The sequence below is a fragment of the Diachasmimorpha longicaudata genome, chromosome 1, assembly GCF_034640455.1.
Source record: "Diachasmimorpha longicaudata isolate KC_UGA_2023 chromosome 1, iyDiaLong2, whole genome shotgun sequence".
Classification (NCBI taxonomy): Eukaryota; Metazoa; Arthropoda; class Insecta; order Hymenoptera; family Braconidae; genus Diachasmimorpha; species Diachasmimorpha longicaudata.
The window spans coordinates 3,659,492-3,678,462 of record NC_087225.1 but is presented as its reverse complement, the minus strand read 5'-3'; positions in this window follow the sequence as shown (position 1 = coordinate 3,678,462).

Below are 18,971 nucleotides of genomic sequence, written 5' to 3'. Positions count from 1 at the left end.
TGGAATCGTGAGACGATTTCTGATTTTTCTAGGGGTCCGCGAATTGCCCACAGTCGATTTTTTCGTTTTTCGCATTTTTCTCGGCTCCTGGCCCTCCTAGAGCAACACGGGCCCGGATTTGGTATCACACCGTTTTTCTTCCATATCTTTGGAAATATCATAGCTAGGACAATTTGGCTGGCGCCCTTGGATTCGTGAGAGGAGTTCCGATTTTTCTAGGGGTCCGGGAATTTTCTAAAGTCGATTTTTTCGTTTTTCGCGTTTTTCTCGGCTCCTGGCACTCCTAGAGCAAAACGGGCCCGGATTTGGGATCACACGGTTTTTCGTCCCTATCTTTGGAAATATCACAGCTAGGGCAATTTGGCTGGCGCCATTGGATTCGTGAGACGATTTCCGATTTTTCTAAGGGTCCGGGACTTTTCTCGGCTCCTGGGCCTCCTAGAGCAAAACGGGCCCGGATTTGGGATCACACCGTTTTTCGTCCATATCTTTGGAAATATCATAGCTAGGACAATTTGGCTGGCGCCATTGGATTCGTGAGACGATTTCCTATGTTTCTAGGGGTCCGGGAATTTTCTAAAGTCGATTTTTTCGTTTTTCGCGTTTTTCTCGGCTCCCGGGCCTCCTAGAGCTAAACGGGCCCGGATTTGGCATCACACGGTTTTTCGTCCCTATCTTTGGAAATATCACAGCTAGGACAATTTGGCTGGCGCCATTGGATTCGCAATACGATTTCCGATTTTTCTAGGGGTCCGGGAATTTTCTAAAGTCGATTTTTTCGTTTTTCGCGTTTTTCTCGGCTCCTGGGCCTCCTAGAGCAAAACGGGCCCGGATTTGGGATCACACCGTTTTTCGTCCATTTCTTTGGAACTATCATAGCTAGGATAATTTGGCTGGCGCCATTGGAATCGTGAGACGATTTCCGATTTTTCTAGGGGTCCGCGAATTGCCCACAGTAGATTTTTTCGTTTTGCGAAAATCACACCGTTTTTTGACCATATCTTTGGAAATATCATAGCTAGAACACTTTGGCTAGCGTCATTGGAATCGTGAGACGATTTCCAATTTTTCTAGGGGTCCGCGAATTTTCTAAAGTCGATTTTTTCGTTTTTTGCGTTTTTCTCGGCTCCTGGCCCTCCTATAGCAAAACGCGGCCGGATTTGGGATCACACCGTTTTCCCCCATATCTTTGGAAATATCACAGCTAGGACCATTTGGCTGGCGCCATTGGATTCGTGAGAGGATTTCCGATTTTTCTAGGGGTCCGGGAATTTTCTAAAGTCGATTTTTTCGTTTTTCGCGTTTTTCTCGGCTCCTGGCACTCCTAGAGCAAAACGGGCTCGGATTTGGGATCACACGGTTTTTCGTCCCTATCTTTGGAAATATCACAGCTAGGGCAATTTGGCTGGCGCCATTGGATTCGTGAGACGATTTCCGATTTTTCTAGGGGTCCGCGAATTGTCCACAGTCGATTTTTTCGTTTTTCGCATTTTTCCCGGCTCCTGGCCCTCCTAGGGCAAAACGGGCCCGGATTTGGGATCACACCGTTTTTCGTCCATATCTTTGGAAATATCATAGCTAGGACAATTTGGCTGGCACCATTGGATTCGTGAGAGGATTTCCGATTTTTCTAGGGGTCCGCGAATTGTCCACAGTCGATTTTTTCGTTTTTCGCATTTTTCTCGGCTCTTGGCCCTCCTAGAGCAAAACGGGCCCGGATTTGGGATCACACCGTTTTTCGTCCATTTCTTTGGAACTATCATGACTAGGATAATTTGGCTGGCGCCATTGGAATCGTGAGACGATTTCCGATTTTTCTAGGGGTCCGCGAATTGCCCACAGTAGATTTTTTCGTTTTGCGAAAATCACACCGTTTTTTGACCATATCTTTGGAAATATCATAGCTAGGACAATTTGACTGGCCTCATTGGATTCGTCAGACGATTTCCGATTTTTCTAGGGGTCCGGGAATTTTCTAAAGTCGATTTTTTCGTTTTTCGCGTTTTTCTCGGCTCCTGGCCCTCCTAGAGCAGAACGGGCCCTCATTTGGGATCACAGCGTTTTTAGCCCATATCTTTGGAAATATCATAGCTAGAACACTTTGGCTAGCGTCATTGGAATCGTGAGACGATTTCTGATTTTTCTAGGGGTCCGCGAATTGCCCACAGTCGATTTTTTCGTTTTTCGCATTTTTCTCGGCTCCTGGCCCTCCTAGAGCAACACGGGCCCGGATTTGGTATCACACCGTTTTTCTTCCATATCTTTGGAAATATCATAGCTAGGACAATTTGGCTGGCGCCCTTGGATTCGTGAGAGGAGTTCCGATTTTTCTAGGGGTCCGGGAATTTTCTAAAGTCGATTTTTTCGTTTTTTGCGTTTTTCTCGGCTCCTGGCCCTCCTATAGCAAAACGCGGCCGGATTTGGGATCACACCGTTTTCTCCCATATCTTTGGAAATATCACAGCTAGGACCATTTGGCTGGCGCCATTGGATTCGCGATACGATTTCCGATTTTTCTAGGGGTCCGGGAATTTTCTAAAGTCGATTTTTTCGTTTTTCGCGTTTTTCTCGGCTCCTGGCACTCCTAGAGCAAAACGGGCCCGGATTTGGGATCACACGGTTTTTCGTCCCTATCTTTGGAAATATCACAGCTAGGGCAATTTGGCTGGCGCCATTGGATTCGTGAGACGATTTCCGATTTTTCTAAGGGTCCGGGACTTTTCTCGGCTCCTGGGCCTCCTAGAGCAAAACGGGCCCGGATTTGGGATCACACCGTTTTTCGTCCATATCTTTGGAAATATCATAGCTAGGACAATTTGGCTGGCGCCATTGGATTCGTGAGACGATTTCCTATGTTTCTAGGGGTCCGGGAATTTTCTAAAGTCGATTTTTTCGTTTTTCGCGTTTTTCTCGGCTCCCGGGCCTCCTAGAGCAAAACGGGCCCGGATTTGGCATCACACGGTTTTTCGTCCCTATCTTTGGAAATATCACAGCTAGGACAATTTGGCTGGCGCCATTGGATTCGCAATACGATTTCCGATTTTTCTAGGGGTCCGGGAATTTTCTAAAGTCGATTTTTTCGTTTTTCGCGTTTTTCTCGGCTCCTGGGCCTCCTAGAGCAAAACGGGCCCGGATTTGGGATCACACCGTTTTTCGTCCATTTCTTTGGAACTATAATATCTAGGGTAATTTGTTCGGCGGCATTGGATTCGTGAGATGATTTCCGATTTTTCTAGGGGTCCGGGAATTGTCCACAGTCGATTTTTTGGTTTTTCGCGTTTTTCTCGGCTCCTGGGCCTCCTAGAGCCAAACGGGCCTGGATTTGGGATCACACCGTTCTTCGCCCATATCTTTGGAAATATCATAGCTAGGGCAATTTGGCTGGCGCCATTTGATTCGTTAGACGATTTCAGATTTTTCTAGGGGTCCGCGAATTGTCCACAGTCGATTTTTTCGTTTTTCGCATTTTTCTCGGCTCTTGGCCCTCCTAGAGCAAAACGGGCCCGGATTTGGGATCACACCGTTTTTCGTCCATTTCTTTGGAACTATCATAGCTAGGATAATTTGGCTGGCGCCATTGGAATCGTGAGACGATTTCCGATTTTTCTAGGGGTCCGCGAATTGCCCACAGTAGATTTTTTCGTTTTGCGAAAATCACACCGTTTTTTGACCATATCTTTGGAAATATCATAGCTAGAACACTTTGGCTAGCGTCATTGGAATCGTGAGACGATTTCCGATTTTTCTAGGGGTCCGGGAATTTTCTAAAGTCGATTTTTTCGTTTTTCGCGTTTTTCTCGGCTCCTGGCACTGCTAGAGCAAAACGGGCCCGGATTTGGGATCACACGGTTTTTCGTCCCTATCTTTGGAAATATCACAGCTAGGGCAATTTGGCTGGCGCCATTGGATTCGTGAGACGATTTCCGATTTTTCTAAGGGTCCGGGACTTTTCTCGGCTCCTGGGCCTCCTAGAGCAAAACGGGCCCGGATTTGGGATCACACCGTTTTTCGTCCATATCTTTGGAAATATCATAGCTAGGACAATTTGGCTGGCGCCATTGGATTCGTGAGACGATTTCCTATGTTTCTAGGGGTCCGGGAATTTTCTAAAGTCGATTTTTTCGTTTTTCGCGTTTTTCTCGGCTCCCGGGCCTCCTAGAGCAAAACGGGCCCGGATTTGGCATCACACGGTTTTTCGTCCCTATCTTTGGAAATATCACAGCTAGGACAATTTGGCTGGCACCATTGGATTCGCAATACGATTTCCGATTTTTCTAGGGGTCCGGGAATTTTCTAAAGTCGATTTTTTCGTTTTTCGCGTTTTTCTCGGCTCCTGGGCCTCCTAGAGCAAAACGGGCCCGGATTTGGGATCACACCGTTTTTCGTCCATATCTTTGGAAATATCATAGCTAGGACAATTTGGCTAGCGCCATTGGATTCGTGAGACGATTTCCGATTTTTCTAGGGATCCGGGAATTTTCTAAAGTCGATTTTTTCGTTTATCGCGTTTTTCTCGGCTCCTGGGCCTCCTAGAGCAAAACGGGCCCGGATTTGGGATCACACGGTTTTTCGTCCGTATCTTTGGAAATGTCATAGCTAGGACAATTTGGCTGCCGCCATTGGATTCGCAATACGATTTCCGATTTTTCTAGGGGTCCGGGAATTTTCTAAAGTCGATTTTTTGGTTTTTCGCGTTTTTCTCGGCTCTTGGGCCTCCTAGAGCAAAACGGGCCCGGATTTGGGATCCCACCGTTTTTCGTCCATTTCTTTGGAACTATAATATCTAGGGTAATTTGTTCGGCGGCATTGGATTCGTGAGATGATTTCCGATTTTTCTAGGGGTCCGGGAATTGTCCACAGTCGATTTTTTGGTTTTTCGCGTTTTTCTCGGCTCCTGGGCCTCCTAGAGCCAAACGGGCCTGGATTTGGGATCACACCGTTCTTCGCCCATATCTTTGGAAATATCATAGCTAGGGCAATTTGGCTGGCGCCATTGGATTCGTGAGATGATTTCCGATTTTCCTAGGGGTCCGGGAATTGTCCACAGTCGATTTTTTCGTTTTTCGCATTTTTCTCGGCTCCTGGCCCTCCTAGAAGAAAACGGGCCCGGATTTGGGATCAGACCGTTTTTTGTCCATTTCTTTGGAACTATCATAGCTAGGATCATTTGGCTGGCGCCATTGGAATCGTGAGACGATTTCCGATTTTTCTAGGGGTCCGCGAATTGCCCACAGTAGATTTTTTTGTTTTGCGAAAATCACACCGTTTTTTGACCATATCTTTGGAAATATCATAGCTAGGACAATTTGACTGGCCTCATTGGATTCGTGAGACGATTTCCGATTTTTCTAGGGGTCCGGGAATTTTCTAAAGTCGATTTTTTCGTTTTTCGCGTTTTTCTCGGCTCCTGGCCCTCCTAGAGCAGAACGGGCCCTCATTTGGGATCACAGCGTTTTTAGCCCATATCTTTGGAAATATCATAGCTAGAACACTTTGGCTAGCGTCATTGGAATCGTGAGACGATTTCCGATTTTTCTAGGGGTCCGCGAAATGCCCACAGTCGATTTTTTCGTTTTTCGCATTTTTCTCGGCTCCTGGCCCTCCTAGAGCAAAACGGGCCCGGATTTGGTGTCACACCGTTTTTCGTCCATATCTTTGGAAATATCATAGCTAGGACAATTTGGCTGGCACCATTGGATTCGTGAGAGGATTTCCGATTTTTCTAGGGGTCCGGGAATTTTCTTAAGTCGATTTTTTGGTTTTTCGCGTTTTTCTCGGCTCCTGGGCCTCCTAGTGCCAAACGGGCCCGGATTTGGGATCACACCGTTCTTCGCCCATATCTTTGGAAATATCATAGCTAGGGCAATTTGGCTGGCGCCATTTGATTCGTTAGACGATTTCCGATTTTTCTAGGGGTCCGCGAATTGTCCACAGTCGATTTTTTCGTTTTTCGCATTTTTCTCGGCTCTTGGCCCTCCTAGAGCAAAACGGGCCCGGATTTGGGATCACACCGTTTTTCGTCCATTTCTTTGGAACTATCATAGCTAGGATAATTTGGCTGGCGCCATTGGAATCGTGAGACGATTTCCGATTTTTCTAGGGGTCCGCGAATTGCCCACAGTAGATTTTTTCGTTTTGCGAAAATCACACCGTTTTTTGACCATATCTTTGGAAATATCATAGCTAGAACACTTTGGCTAGCGTCATTGGAATCGTGAGACGATTTCCAATTTTTCTAGGGGTCCGCGAATTGCCCACAGTACATTTTTTCGTTTTGCGCGTTTTTCTCGGCTCCTGGCCCTCCTAGAGCCAAACGGGCCCGGATTTGGGATCACACCGTTTTCCCCCATATCTTTGGAAATATCACAGCTAGGACCATTTGGCTGGCGCCATTGGATTCGCGATACGATTTCCGATTTTTCTAGGGGTCCGGGAATTTTCTAAAGTCGATTTTTTCGTTTTTCGCGTTTTTCTCGGCTCCTGGCACTGCTAGAGCAAAACGGGCCCGGATTTGGGATCACACGGTTTTTCGTCCCTATCTTTGGAAATATCACAGCTAGGGCAATTTGGCTGGCGCCATTGGATTCGTGAGACGATTTCCGATTTTTCTAAGGGTCCGGGACTTTTCTCGGCTCCTGGGCCTCCTAGAGCAAAACGGGCCCGGATTTGGGATCACACCGTTTTTCGTCCATTTCTTTGGAACTATAATATCTAGGGTAATTTGTTCGGCGGCATTGGATTCGTGAGATGATTTCCGATTCTTCTAGGGGTCCGGGAATTGTCCACAGTCGATTTTTTGGTTTTTCGCGTTTTTCTCGGCTCCTGGGCCTCCTAGAGCCAAACGGGCCTGGATTTCAGATCACACCGTTCTTCGCCCATATCTTTGGAAATATCATAGCTAGGGCAATTTGGCTGGCGCCATTGGATTCGTGAGACGATTTCCGATTTTTCTAGGGGTCCGGGACTTTTCTCGGCTCCTGGGCCTCCTAGAGCAAAACGGGCCCGGATTTGGGATCACACCGTTTTTCGTCCATTTCTTTGGAACTATAATATCTAGGGTAATTTGTTCGGCGGCATTGGATTCGTGAGATGATTTCCGATTTTTCTAGGGGTCCGGGAATTGTCCACAGTCGATTTTTTGGTTTTTCGCGTTTTTCTCGGCTCCTGGGCCTCCTAGAGCCAAACGGGCCTGGATTTGGGATCACACCGTTCTTCGCCCATATCTTTGGAAATATCATAGCTAGGGCAATTTGGCTGGCGCCATTTGATTCGTTAGACGATTTCCGATTTTTCTAGGGGTCCGCGAATTGTCCACAGTCGATTTTTTCGTTTTTCGCATTTTTCTCGGCTCCTTGGCCTCTTAGAGCCAAACGGGCCCGGATTTGGACTCAGACCGATTTTCGCCCATTTCTTTGGAACTATAATATCTAGGGTTATTTGTTCGGCGGCATTGGATTCATGAGATGATTTCCGATTTTTCTAGGGGTCCGGGAATTGTCCACAGTCGATTTTTTGGTTTTTCGCGTTTTTCTCGGCTCCTGGGCCTCCTAGAGCCAAACGGGCCTGGATTTGGGATCACACCGTTCTTCGCCCATATCTTTGGAAATATCATAGCTAGGGCAATTTGGCTGGCGCCATTGGATTCGTGAGACGATTTCCGATTTTTCTAGGGGTCCGCGAATTGTCCACAGTCGATTTTTTCGTTTTTCGCATTTTTCCCGGCTCCTGGCCCTCCTAGGGCAAAACGGGCCCGGATTTGGGATCACACCGTTTTTCGTCCATTTCTTTGGAACTATAATATCTAGGGTAATTTGTTCGGCGGCATTGGATTCGTGAGATGATTTCCGATTTTTCTAGGGGTCCGGGAATTGTCCACAGTCGATTTTTTCGTTTTTCGCATTTTTCTCGGCTCCTGGGCCTCCTAGAGCCAAACGGGCCTGGATTTGGGATCACACCGTTCTTCGCCCATATCTTTGGAAATATCATAGCTAGGGCAATTTGGCTGGCGCCATTTGATTCGTTAGACGATTTCCGATTTTTCTAGGGGTCCGCGAATTGTCCACAGTCGATTTTTTCGTTTTTCGCATTTTTCTCGGCTCCTTGGCCTCTTAGAGCCAAACGGGCCCGGATTTGGACTCAGACCGATTTTCGCCCATTTCTTTGGAACTATAATATCTAGGGTTATTTGTTCGGCGGCATTGGATTCGTGAGATGATTTCCGATTTTTCTAGGGGTCCGGGAATTGTCCACAGTCGATTTTTTCGTTTTTCGCATTTTTCTCGGCTCCTGGCCCTCCTAGAGCAAAACGGGCCCGGATTTGGTATCACACCGTTTTTCGTCCATATCTTTGGAAATATCATAGCTAGGACAATTTGGCTGGCGCCCTTGGATTCGTGAGAGGAGTTCCGATTTTTCTAGGGGTCCGGGAATTTTCTAAAGTCGATTTTTTCGTTTTTTGCGTTTTTCTCGGCTCCTGGCCCTCCTATAGCAAAACGCGGCCGGATTTGGGATCACACCATTTTCCCCCATATCTTTGGAAATATCACAGCTAGGACCATTTGGCTGGCGCCATTGGATTCGCGATACGATTTCCGATTTTTCTAGGGGTCCGGGAATTTTCTAAAGTCGATTTTTTCGTTTTTCGCGTTTTTCTCGGCTCCTGGCACTCCTAGAGCAAAACGGGCCCGGATTTGGGATCACACGGTTTTTCGTCCCTATCTTTGGAAATATCACAGCTAGGGCAATTTGGCTGGCGCCATTGGATTCGTGAGACGATTTCCGATTTTTCTAAGGGTCCGGGACTTTTCTCGGCTCCTGGGCCTCCTAGAGCAAAACGGGCCCGGATTTGGGATCACACCGTTTTTCGTCCATATCTTTGGAAATATCATAGCTAGGACAATTTGGCTGGCGCCATGGGATTCGTGAGACGATTTCCGATTTTTCTAGGGGTCCGGGAATTTTCTAAAGTCGATTTTTTCGTTTTTCGCGTTTTTCTCGGCTCCTGGCCCTCCTAGAGCAGAACGGGCCCTCATTTGGGATCACAGCGTTTTTAGCCCATATCTTTGGAAATATCATAGCTAGAACACTTTGGCTAGCGTCATTGGAATCGTGAGACGATTTCCGATTTTTCTAGGGGTCCGCGAATTGCCCACAGTACATTTTTTCGTTTTGCGCGTTTTTCTCGGCTCCTGGCCCTCCTAGAGCAAAACGGGCCCGGATTTGGTATCACACCGTTTTTCGTCCATATCTTTGGAAATATCATAGCTAGGAAAATTTGGCTGGCGCCCTTGGATTCGTGAGAGGAGTTTCGATTTTTCTAGGGGTCCGGGAATTTTCTAAAGTCGATTTTTTCGTTTTTTGCGTTTTTCTCGGCTCCTGGCCCTCCTATAGCAAAACGCGGCCGGATTTGGGATCACACCATTTTCCCCCATATCTTTGGAAATATCACAGCTAGGACCATTTGGCTGGCGCCATTGGATTCGCGATACGATTTCCGATTTTTCTAGGGGTCCGGGAATTTTCTAAAGTCGATTTTTTCGTTTTTCGCGTTTTTCTCGGCTCCTGGCACTCCTAGAGCAAAACGGGCCCGGATTTGGGATCACACGGTTTTTCGTCCCTATCTTTGGAAATATCACAGCTAGGGCAATTTGGCTGGCGCCATTGGATTCGTGAGACGATTTCCGATTTTTCTAAGGGTCCGGGACTTTTCTCGGCTCCTGGGCCTCCTAGAGCAAAACGGGCCCGGATTTGGGATCACACCGTTTTTCGTCCATTTCTTTGGAACTATAATATCTAGGGTAATTTGTTCGGCGGCATTGGATTCGTGAGATGATTTCCGATTTTTCTAGGGGTCCGGGAATTGTCCACAGTCGATTTTTTGGTTTTTCGCGTTTTTCTCGGCTCTTGGGCCTCCTAGAGCCAAACGGGCCTGGATTTGGGATCACACCGTTCTTCGCCCATATCTTTGGAAATATCATAGCTAGGGCAATTTGGCTGGCGCCATTGGATTCGTGAGATGATTTCCGATTTTTCTAGGGGTCCGGGAATTGTCCACAGTCGATTTTTTCGTTTTTCGCATTTTTCTCGGCTCCTGGCCCTCCTAGAAGAAAACGGGCCCGGATTTGGGATCACACCGTTTTTTGTCCATTTCTTTGGAACTATCATAGCTAGGATAATTTGGCTGGCGCCATTGGAATCGTGAGACGATTTCCGATTTTTCTAGGGGTCCGCGAATTGCCCACAGTAGATTTTTTCGTTTTGCGAAAATCACACCGTTTTTTGACCATATCTTTGGAAATATCATAGCTAGGACAATTTGACTGGCCTCATTGGAGTCGTCAGACGATTTCCGATTTTTCTAGGGGTCCGGGAATTTTCTAAAGTCGATTTTTTCGTTTTTCGCGTTTTTCTCGGCTCCTGGCCCTCCTAGAGCAGAACGGGCCCTCATTTGGGATCACAGCGTTTTTAGCCCATATCTTTGGAAATATCATAGCTAGAACACTTTGGCTAGCGTCATTGGAATCGTGAGACGATTTCCGATTTTTCTAGGGGTCCGCGAATTGCCCACAGTACATTTTTTCGTTTTGCGCGTTTTTCTCGGCTCCTGGCCCTCCTAGAGCATAACGGGCCCGGATTTGGGATCACACCGTTTTTCGTCCATTTCTTTGGAACTATAATATCTAGGGTAATTTGTTCGGCGGCATTGGATTCGTGAGATGATTTCCGATTTTTCTAGGGGTCCGGGAATTGTCCACAGTCGATTTTTTCGTTTTTCGCATTTTTCTCGGCTCCTGGCCCTCCTAGAGCAAAACGGGCCCGGATTTGGTATCACACCGTTTTTCGTCCATATCTTTGGAAATATCATAGCTAGGACAATTTGGCTGGCGCCCTTGGATTCGTGAGAGGAGTTTCGATTTTTCTAGGGGTCCGGGAATTTTCTAAAGTCGATTTTTTCGTTTTTTGCGTTTTTCTCGGCTCCTGGCCCTCCTATAGCAAAACGCGGCCGGATTTGGGATCACACCATTTTCCCCCATATCTTTGGAAATATCACAGCTAGGACCATTTGGCTGGCGCCATTGGATTCGCGATACGATTTCCGATTTTTCTAGGGGTCCGGGAATTTTCTAAAGTCGATTTTTTCGTTTTTCGCGTTTTTCTCGGCTCCTGGCACTCCTAGAGCAAAACGGGCCCGGATTTGGGATCACACGGTTTTTCGTCCCTATCTTTGGAAATATCACAGCTAGGGCAATTTGGCTGGCGCCATTGGATTCGTGAGACGATTTCCGATTTTTCTAAGGGTCCGGGACTTTTCTCGGCTCCTGGGCCTCCTAGAGCAAAACGGGCCCGGATTTGGGATCACACCGTTTTTCGTCCATTTCTTTGGAACTATAATATCTAGGGTAATTTGTTCGGCGGCATTGGATTCGTGAGATGATTTCCGATTTTTCTAGGGGTCCGGGAATTGTCCACAGTCGATTTTTTGGTTTTTCGCGTTTTTCTCGGCTCCTGGGCCTCCTAGAGCCAAACGGGCCTGGATTTGGGATCACACCGTTCTTCGCCCATATCTTTGGAAATATCATAGCTAGGGCAATTTGGCTGGCGCCATTGGATTCGTGAGATGATTTCCGATTTTCCTAGGGGTCCGGGAATTGTCCACAGTCGATTTTTTCGTTTTTCGCATTTTTCTCGGCTCCTGGCCCTCCTAGAAGAAAACGGGCCCGGATTTGGGATCAGACCGTTTTTTGTCCATTTCTTTGGAACTATCATAGCTAGGATCATTTGGCTGGCGCCATTGGAATCGTGAGACGATTTCCGATTTTTCTAGGGGTCCGCGAATTGCCCACAGTAGATTTTTTTGTTTTGCGAAAATCACACCGTTTTTTGACCATATCTTTGGAAATATCATAGCTAGGACAATTTGACTGGCCTCATTGGATTCGTGAGACGATTTCCGATTTTTCTAGGGGTCCGGGAATTTTCTAAAGTCGATTTTTTCGTTTTTCGCGTTTTTCTCGGCTCCTGGCCCTCCTAGAGCAGAACGGGCCCTCATTTGGGATCACAGCGTTTTTAGCCCATATCTTTGGAAATATCATAGCTAGAACACTTTGGCTAGCGTCATTGGAATCGTGAGACGATTTCCGATTTTTCTAGGGGTCCGCGAAATGCCCACAGTCGATTTTTTCGTTTTTCGCATTTTTCTCGGCTCCTGGCCCTCCTAGAGCAAAACGGGCCCGGATTTGGTATCACACCGTTTTTCGTCCATATCTTTGGAAATATCATAGCTAGGAGAATTTGGCTGGCGCCCTTGGATTCGTGAGAGGAGTTCCGATTTTTCTAGGGGTCCGGGAATTTTCTAAAGTCGATTTTTTCGTTTTTTGCGTTTTTCTCGGCTCCTGGCCCTCCTATAGCAAAACGCGGCCGGATTTGGGATCACACCGTTTTCCCCCATATCTTTGGAAATATCACAGCTAGGACCATTTGGCTGGCGCCATTGGATTCGCGATACGATTTCCGATTTTTCTAGGGGTCCGGGAATTTTCTAAAGTCGATTTTTTCGTTTTTCGCGTTTTTCTCGGCTCCTGGCACTCCTAGAGCAAAACGGGCTCGGATTTGGGATCACACGGTTTTTCGTCCCTATCTTTGGAAATATCACAGCTAGGGCAATTTGGCTGGCGCCATTGGATTCGTGAGACGATTTCCGATTTTTCTAGGGGTCCGCGAATTGTCCACAGTCGATTTTTTCGTTTTTCGCATTTTTCCCGGCTCCTGGCCCTCCTAGGGCAAAACGGGCCCGGATTTGGGATCACACCGTTTTTCGTCCATATCTTTGGAAATATCATAGCTAGGACAATTTGGCTGGCACCATTGGATTCGTGAGAGGATTTCCGATTTTTCTAGGGGTCCGGGAATTTTCTTAAGTCGATTTTTTGGTTTTTCGCGTTTTTCTCGGCTCCTGGGCCTCCTAGTGCCAAACGGGCCCGGATTTGGGATCACACCGTTCTTCGCCCATATCTTTGGAAATATCATAGCTAGGGCAATTTGGCTGGCGCCATTTGATTCGTTAGACGATTTCCGATTTTTCTAGGGGTCCGCGAATTGCCCACAGTACATTTTTTCGTTTTGCGCGTTTTTCTCGGCTCCTGGCCCTCCTAGAGCCAAACGGGCCCGGATTTGGGATCACACCGTTTTCCCCCATATCTTTGGAAATATCACAGCTAGGACCATTTGGCTGGCGCCATTGGATTCGCGATACGATTTCCGATTTTTCTAGGGGTCCGGGAATTTTCTAAAGTCGATTTTTTCGTTTTTCGCGTTTTTCTCGGCTCCTGGCACTGCTAGAGCAAAACGGGCCCGGATTTGGGATCACACGGTTTTTCGTCCCTATCTTTGGAAATATCACAGCTAGGGCAATTTGGCTGGCGCCATTGGATTCGTGAGACGATTTCCGATTTTTCTAAGGGTCCGGGACTTTTCTCGGCTCCTGGGCCTCCTAGAGCAAAACGGGCCCGGATTTGGGATCACACCGTTTTTCGTCCATTTCTTTGGAACTATAATATCTAGGGTAATTTGTTCGGCGGCATTGGATTCGTGAGATGATTTCCGATTCTTCTAGGGGTCCGGGAATTGTCCACAGTCGATTTTTTGGTTTTTCGCGTTTTTCTCGGCTCCTGGGCCTCCTAGAGCCAAACGGGCCTGGATTTCAGATCACACCGTTCTTCGCCCATATCTTTGGAAATATCATAGCTAGGGCAATTTGGCTGGCGCCATTGGATTCGTGAGACGATTTCCGATTTTTCTAGGGGTCCGGGACTTTTCTCGGCTCCTGGGCCTCCTAGAGCAAAACGGGCCCGGATTTGGGATCACACCGTTTTTCGTCCATTTCTTTGGAACTATAATATCTAGGGTAATTTGTTCGGCGGCATTGGATTCGTGAGATGATTTCCGATTTTTCTAGGGGTCCGGGAATTGTCCACAGTCGATTTTTTGGTTTTTCGCGTTTTTCTCGGCTCCTGGGCCTCCTAGAGCCAAACGGGCCTGGATTTGGGATCACACCGTTCTTCGCCCATATCTTTGGAAATATCATAGCTAGGGCAATTTGGCTGGCGCCATTTGATTCGTTAGACGATTTCCGATTTTTCTAGGGGTCCGCGAATTGTCCACAGTCGATTTTTTCGTTTTTCGCATTTTTCTCGGCTCCTTGGCCTCTTAGAGCCAAACGGGCCCGGATTTGGACTCAGACCGATTTTCGCCCATTTCTTTGGAACTATAATATCTAGGGTTATTTGTTCGGCGGCATTGGATTCATGAGATGATTTCCGATTTTTCTAGGGGTCCGGGAATTGTCCACAGTCGATTTTTTGGTTTTTCGCGTTTTTCTCGGCTCCTGGGCCTCCTAGAGCCAAACGGGCCTGGATTTGGGATCACACCGTTCTTCGCCCATATCTTTGGAAATATCATAGCTAGGGCAATTTGGCTGGCGCCATTGGATTCGTGAGACGATTTCCGATTTTTCTAGGGGTCCGCGAATTGTCCACAGTCGATTTTTTCGTTTTTCGCATTTTTCCCGGCTCCTGGCCCTCCTAGGGCAAAACGGGCCCGGATTTGGGATCACACCGTTTTTCGTCCATTTCTTTGGAACTATAATATCTAGGGTAATTTGTTCGGCGGCATTGGATTCGTGAGATGATTTCCGATTTTTCTAGGGGTCCGGGAATTGTCCACAGTCGATTTTTTCGTTTTTCGCATTTTTCTCGGCTCCTGGGCCTCCTAGAGCCAAACGGGCCTGGATTTGGGATCACACCGTTCTTCGCCCATATCTTTGGAAATATCATAGCTAGGGCAATTTGGCTGGCGCCATTTGATTCGTTAGACGATTTCCGATTTTTCTAGGGGTCCGCGAATTGTCCACAGTCGATTTTTTCGTTTTTCGCATTTTTCTCGGCTCCTTGGCCTCTTAGAGCCAAACGGGCCCGGATTTGGACTCAGACCGATTTTCGCCCATTTCTTTGGAACTATAATATCTAGGGTTATTTGTTCGGCGGCATTGGATTCGTGAGATGATTTCCGATTTTTCTAGGGGTCCGGGAATTGTCCACAGTCGATTTTTTCGTTTTTCGCATTTTTCTCGGCTCCTGGCCCTCCTAGAGCAAAACGGGCCCGGATTTGGTATCACACCGTTTTTCGTCCATATCTTTGGAAATATCATAGCTAGGACAATTTGGCTGGCGCCCTTGGATTCGTGAGAGGAGTTCCGATTTTTCTAGGGGTCCGGGAATTTTCTAAAGTCGATTTTTTCGTTTTTTGCGTTTTTCTCGGCTCCTGGCCCTCCTATAGCAAAACGCGGCCGGATTTGGGATCACACCATTTTCCCCCATATCTTTGGAAATATCACAGCTAGGACCATTTGGCTGGCGCCATTGGATTCGCGATACGATTTCCGATTTTTCTAGGGGTCCGGGAATTTTCTAAAGTCGATTTTTTCGTTTTTCGCGTTTTTCTCGGCTCCTGGCACTCCTAGAGCAAAACGGGCCCGGATTTGGGATCACACGGTTTTTCGTCCCTATCTTTGGAAATATCACAGCTAGGGCAATTTGGCTGGCGCCATTGGATTCGTGAGACGATTTCCGATTTTTCTAAGGGTCCGGGACTTTTCTCGGCTCCTGGGCCTCCTAGAGCAAAACGGGCCCGGATTTGGGATCACACCGTTTTTCGTCCATTTCTTTGGAACTATAATATCTAGGGTAATTTGTTCGGCGGCATTGGATTCGTGAGATGATTTCCGATTTTTCTAGGGGTCCGGGAATTGTCCACAGTCGATTTTTTGGTTTTTCGCGTTTTTCTCGGCTCCTGGCCCTCCTAGAGCATAACGGGCCCGGATTTGGGATCACACCGTTTTTCGTCCATTTCTTTGGAACTATAATATCTAGGGTAATTTGTTCGGCGGCATTGGATTCGTGAGATGATTTCCGATTTTTCTAGGGGTCCGGGAATTGTCCACAGTCGATTTTTTCGTTTTTCGCATTTTTCTCGGCTCCTGGCCCTCCTAGAGCAAAACGGGCCCGGATTTGGTATCACACCGTTTTTCGTCCATATCTTTGGAAATATCATAGCTAGGACAATTTGGCTGGCGCCCTTGGATTCGTGAGAGGAGTTTCGATTTTTCTAGGGGTCCGGGAATTTTCTAAAGTCGATTTTTTCGTTTTTTGCGTTTTTCTCGGCTCCTGGCCCTCCTATAGCAAAACGCGGCCGGATTTGGGATCACACCATTTTCCCCCATATCTTTGGAAATATCACAGCTAGGACCATTTGGCTGGCGCCATTGGATTCGCGATACGATTTCCGATTTTTCTAGGGGTCCGGGAATTTTCTAAAGTCGATTTTTTTGTTTTTCGCGTTTTTCTCGGCTCCTGGCACTCCTAGAGCAAAACGGGCCCGGATTTGGGATCACACGGTTTTTCGTCCCTATCTTTGGAAATATCACAGCTAGGGCAATTTGGCTGGCGCCATTGGATTCGTGAGACGATTTCCGATTTTTCTAAGGGTCCGGGACTTTTCTCGGCTCCTGGGCCTCCTAGAGCAAAACGGGCCCGGATTTGGGATCACACCGTTTTTCGTCCATTTCTTTGGAACTATAATATCTAGGGTAATTTGTTCGGCGGCATTGGATTCGTGAGATGATTTCCGATTCTTCTAGGGGTCCGGGAATTGTCCACAGTCGATTTTTTGGTTTTTCGCGTTTTTCTCGGCTCCTGGGCCTCCTAGAGCCAAACGGGCCTGGATTTCAGATCACACCGTTCTTCGCCCATATCTTTGGAAATATCATAGCTAGGGCAATTTGGCTGGCGCCATTGGATTCGTGAGACGATTTCCGATTTTTCTAGGGGTCCGGGACTTTTCTCGGCTCCTGGGCCTCCTAGAGCAAAACGGGCCCGGATTTGGGATCACACCGTTTTTCGTCCATTTCTTTGGAACTATAATATCTAGGGTAATTTGTTCGGCGGCATTGGATTCGTGAGATGATTTCCGATTTTTCTAGGGGTCCGGGAATTGTCCACAGTCGATTTTTTGGTTTTTCGCGTTTTTCTCGGCTCCTGGGCCTCCTAGAGCCAAACGGGCCTGGATTTGGGATCACACCGTTCTTCGCCCATATCTTTGGAAATATCATAGCTAGGGCAATTTGGCTGGCGCCATTTGATTCGTTAGACGATTTCCGATTTTTCTAGGAGTCCGCGAATTGTCCACAGTCGATTTTTTCGTTTTTCGCATTTTTCTCGGCTCCTTGGCCTCTTAGAGCCAAACGGGCCCGGATTTGGACTCAGACCGATTTTCGCCCATTTCTTTGGAACTATAATATCTAGGGTTATTTGTTCGGCGGCATTGGATTCATGAGATGATTTCCGATTTTTCTAGGGGTCCGGGAATTGTCCACAGTCGATTTTTTGGTTTTTCGCGTTTTTCTCGGCTCCTGGGCCTCCTAGAGCCAAACGGGCCTGGATTTGGGATCACACCGTTCTTCGCCCATATCTTTGGAAATATCATAGCTAGGGCAATTTGGCTGGCGCCATTGGATTCGTGAGACGATTTCCGATTTTTCTAGGGGTCCGCGAATTGTCCACAGTCGATTTTTTCGTTTTTCGCATTTTTCCCGGCTCCTGACCCTCCTAGGGCAAAACGGGCCCGGATTTGGGATCACACCGTTTTTCGTCCATTTCTTTGGAACTATAATATCTAGGGTAATTTGTTCGGCGGCATTGGATTCGTGAGATGATTTCCGATTTTTCTAGGGGTCCGGGAATTGTCCACAGTCGATTTTTTCGTTTTTCGCATTTTTCTCGGCTCCTGGGCCTCCTAGAGCCAAACGGGCCTGGATTTGGGATCACACCGTTCTTCGCCCATATCTTTGGAAATATCATAGCTAGGGCAATTTGGCTGGCGCCATTTGATTCGTTAGACGATTTCCGATTTTTCTAGGGGTCCGCGAATTGTCCACAGTCGATTTTTTCGTTTTTCGCATTTTTCTCGGCTCCTTGGCCTCTTAGAGCCAAACGGGCCCGGATTTGGACTCAGACCGATTTTCGCCCATTTCTTTGGAACTATAATATCTAGGGTTATTTGTTCGGCGGCATTGGATTCGTGAGATGATTTCCGATTTTTCTAGGGGTCCGGGAATTGTCCACAGTCGATTTTTTCGTTTTTCGCATTTTTCTCGGCTCCTGGCCCTCCTAGAGCAAAACGGGCCCGGATTTGGTATCACACCGTTTTTCGTCCATATCTTTGGAAATATCATAGCTAGGACAATTTGGCTGGCGCCCTTGGATTCGTGAGAGGAGTTCCGATTTTTCTAGGGGTCCGGGAATTTTCTAAAGTCGATTTTTTCGTTTTTTGCGTTTTTCTCGGCTCCTGGCCCTCCTATAGCAAAACGCGGCCGGATTTGGGATCACACCATTTTCCCCCATATCTTTGGAAATATCACAGCTAGGACCATTTGGCTGGCGCCATTGGATTCGCGATACGATTTCCGATTTTTCTAGGGGTCCGGGAATTTTCTAAAGTCGATTTTTTCGTTTTTCGCGTTTTTCTCGGCTCCTAGCCCTCCTAGAGCAGAACGGGCCCTCATTTGGGATCACAGCGTTTTTAGCCCATATCTTTGGAAATATCATAGCTAGAACACTTTGGCTAGCGTCATTGGAATCGTGAGACGATTTCCGATTTTTCTAGGGGTCCGCGAATTGCCCACAGTACATTTTTTCGTTTTGCGCGTTTTTCTCGGCTCCTGGCCCTCCTAGAGCATAACGGGCCCGGATTTGGGATCACACCGTTTTTCGTCCATTTCTTTGGAACTATAATATCTAGGGTAATTTGTTCGGCGGCATTGGATTCGTGAGAGGAGTTTCGATTTTTCTAGGGGTCCGGGAATTTTCTAAAGTCGATTTTTTCGTTTTTTGCGTTTTTCTCGGCTCCTGGCCCTCCTA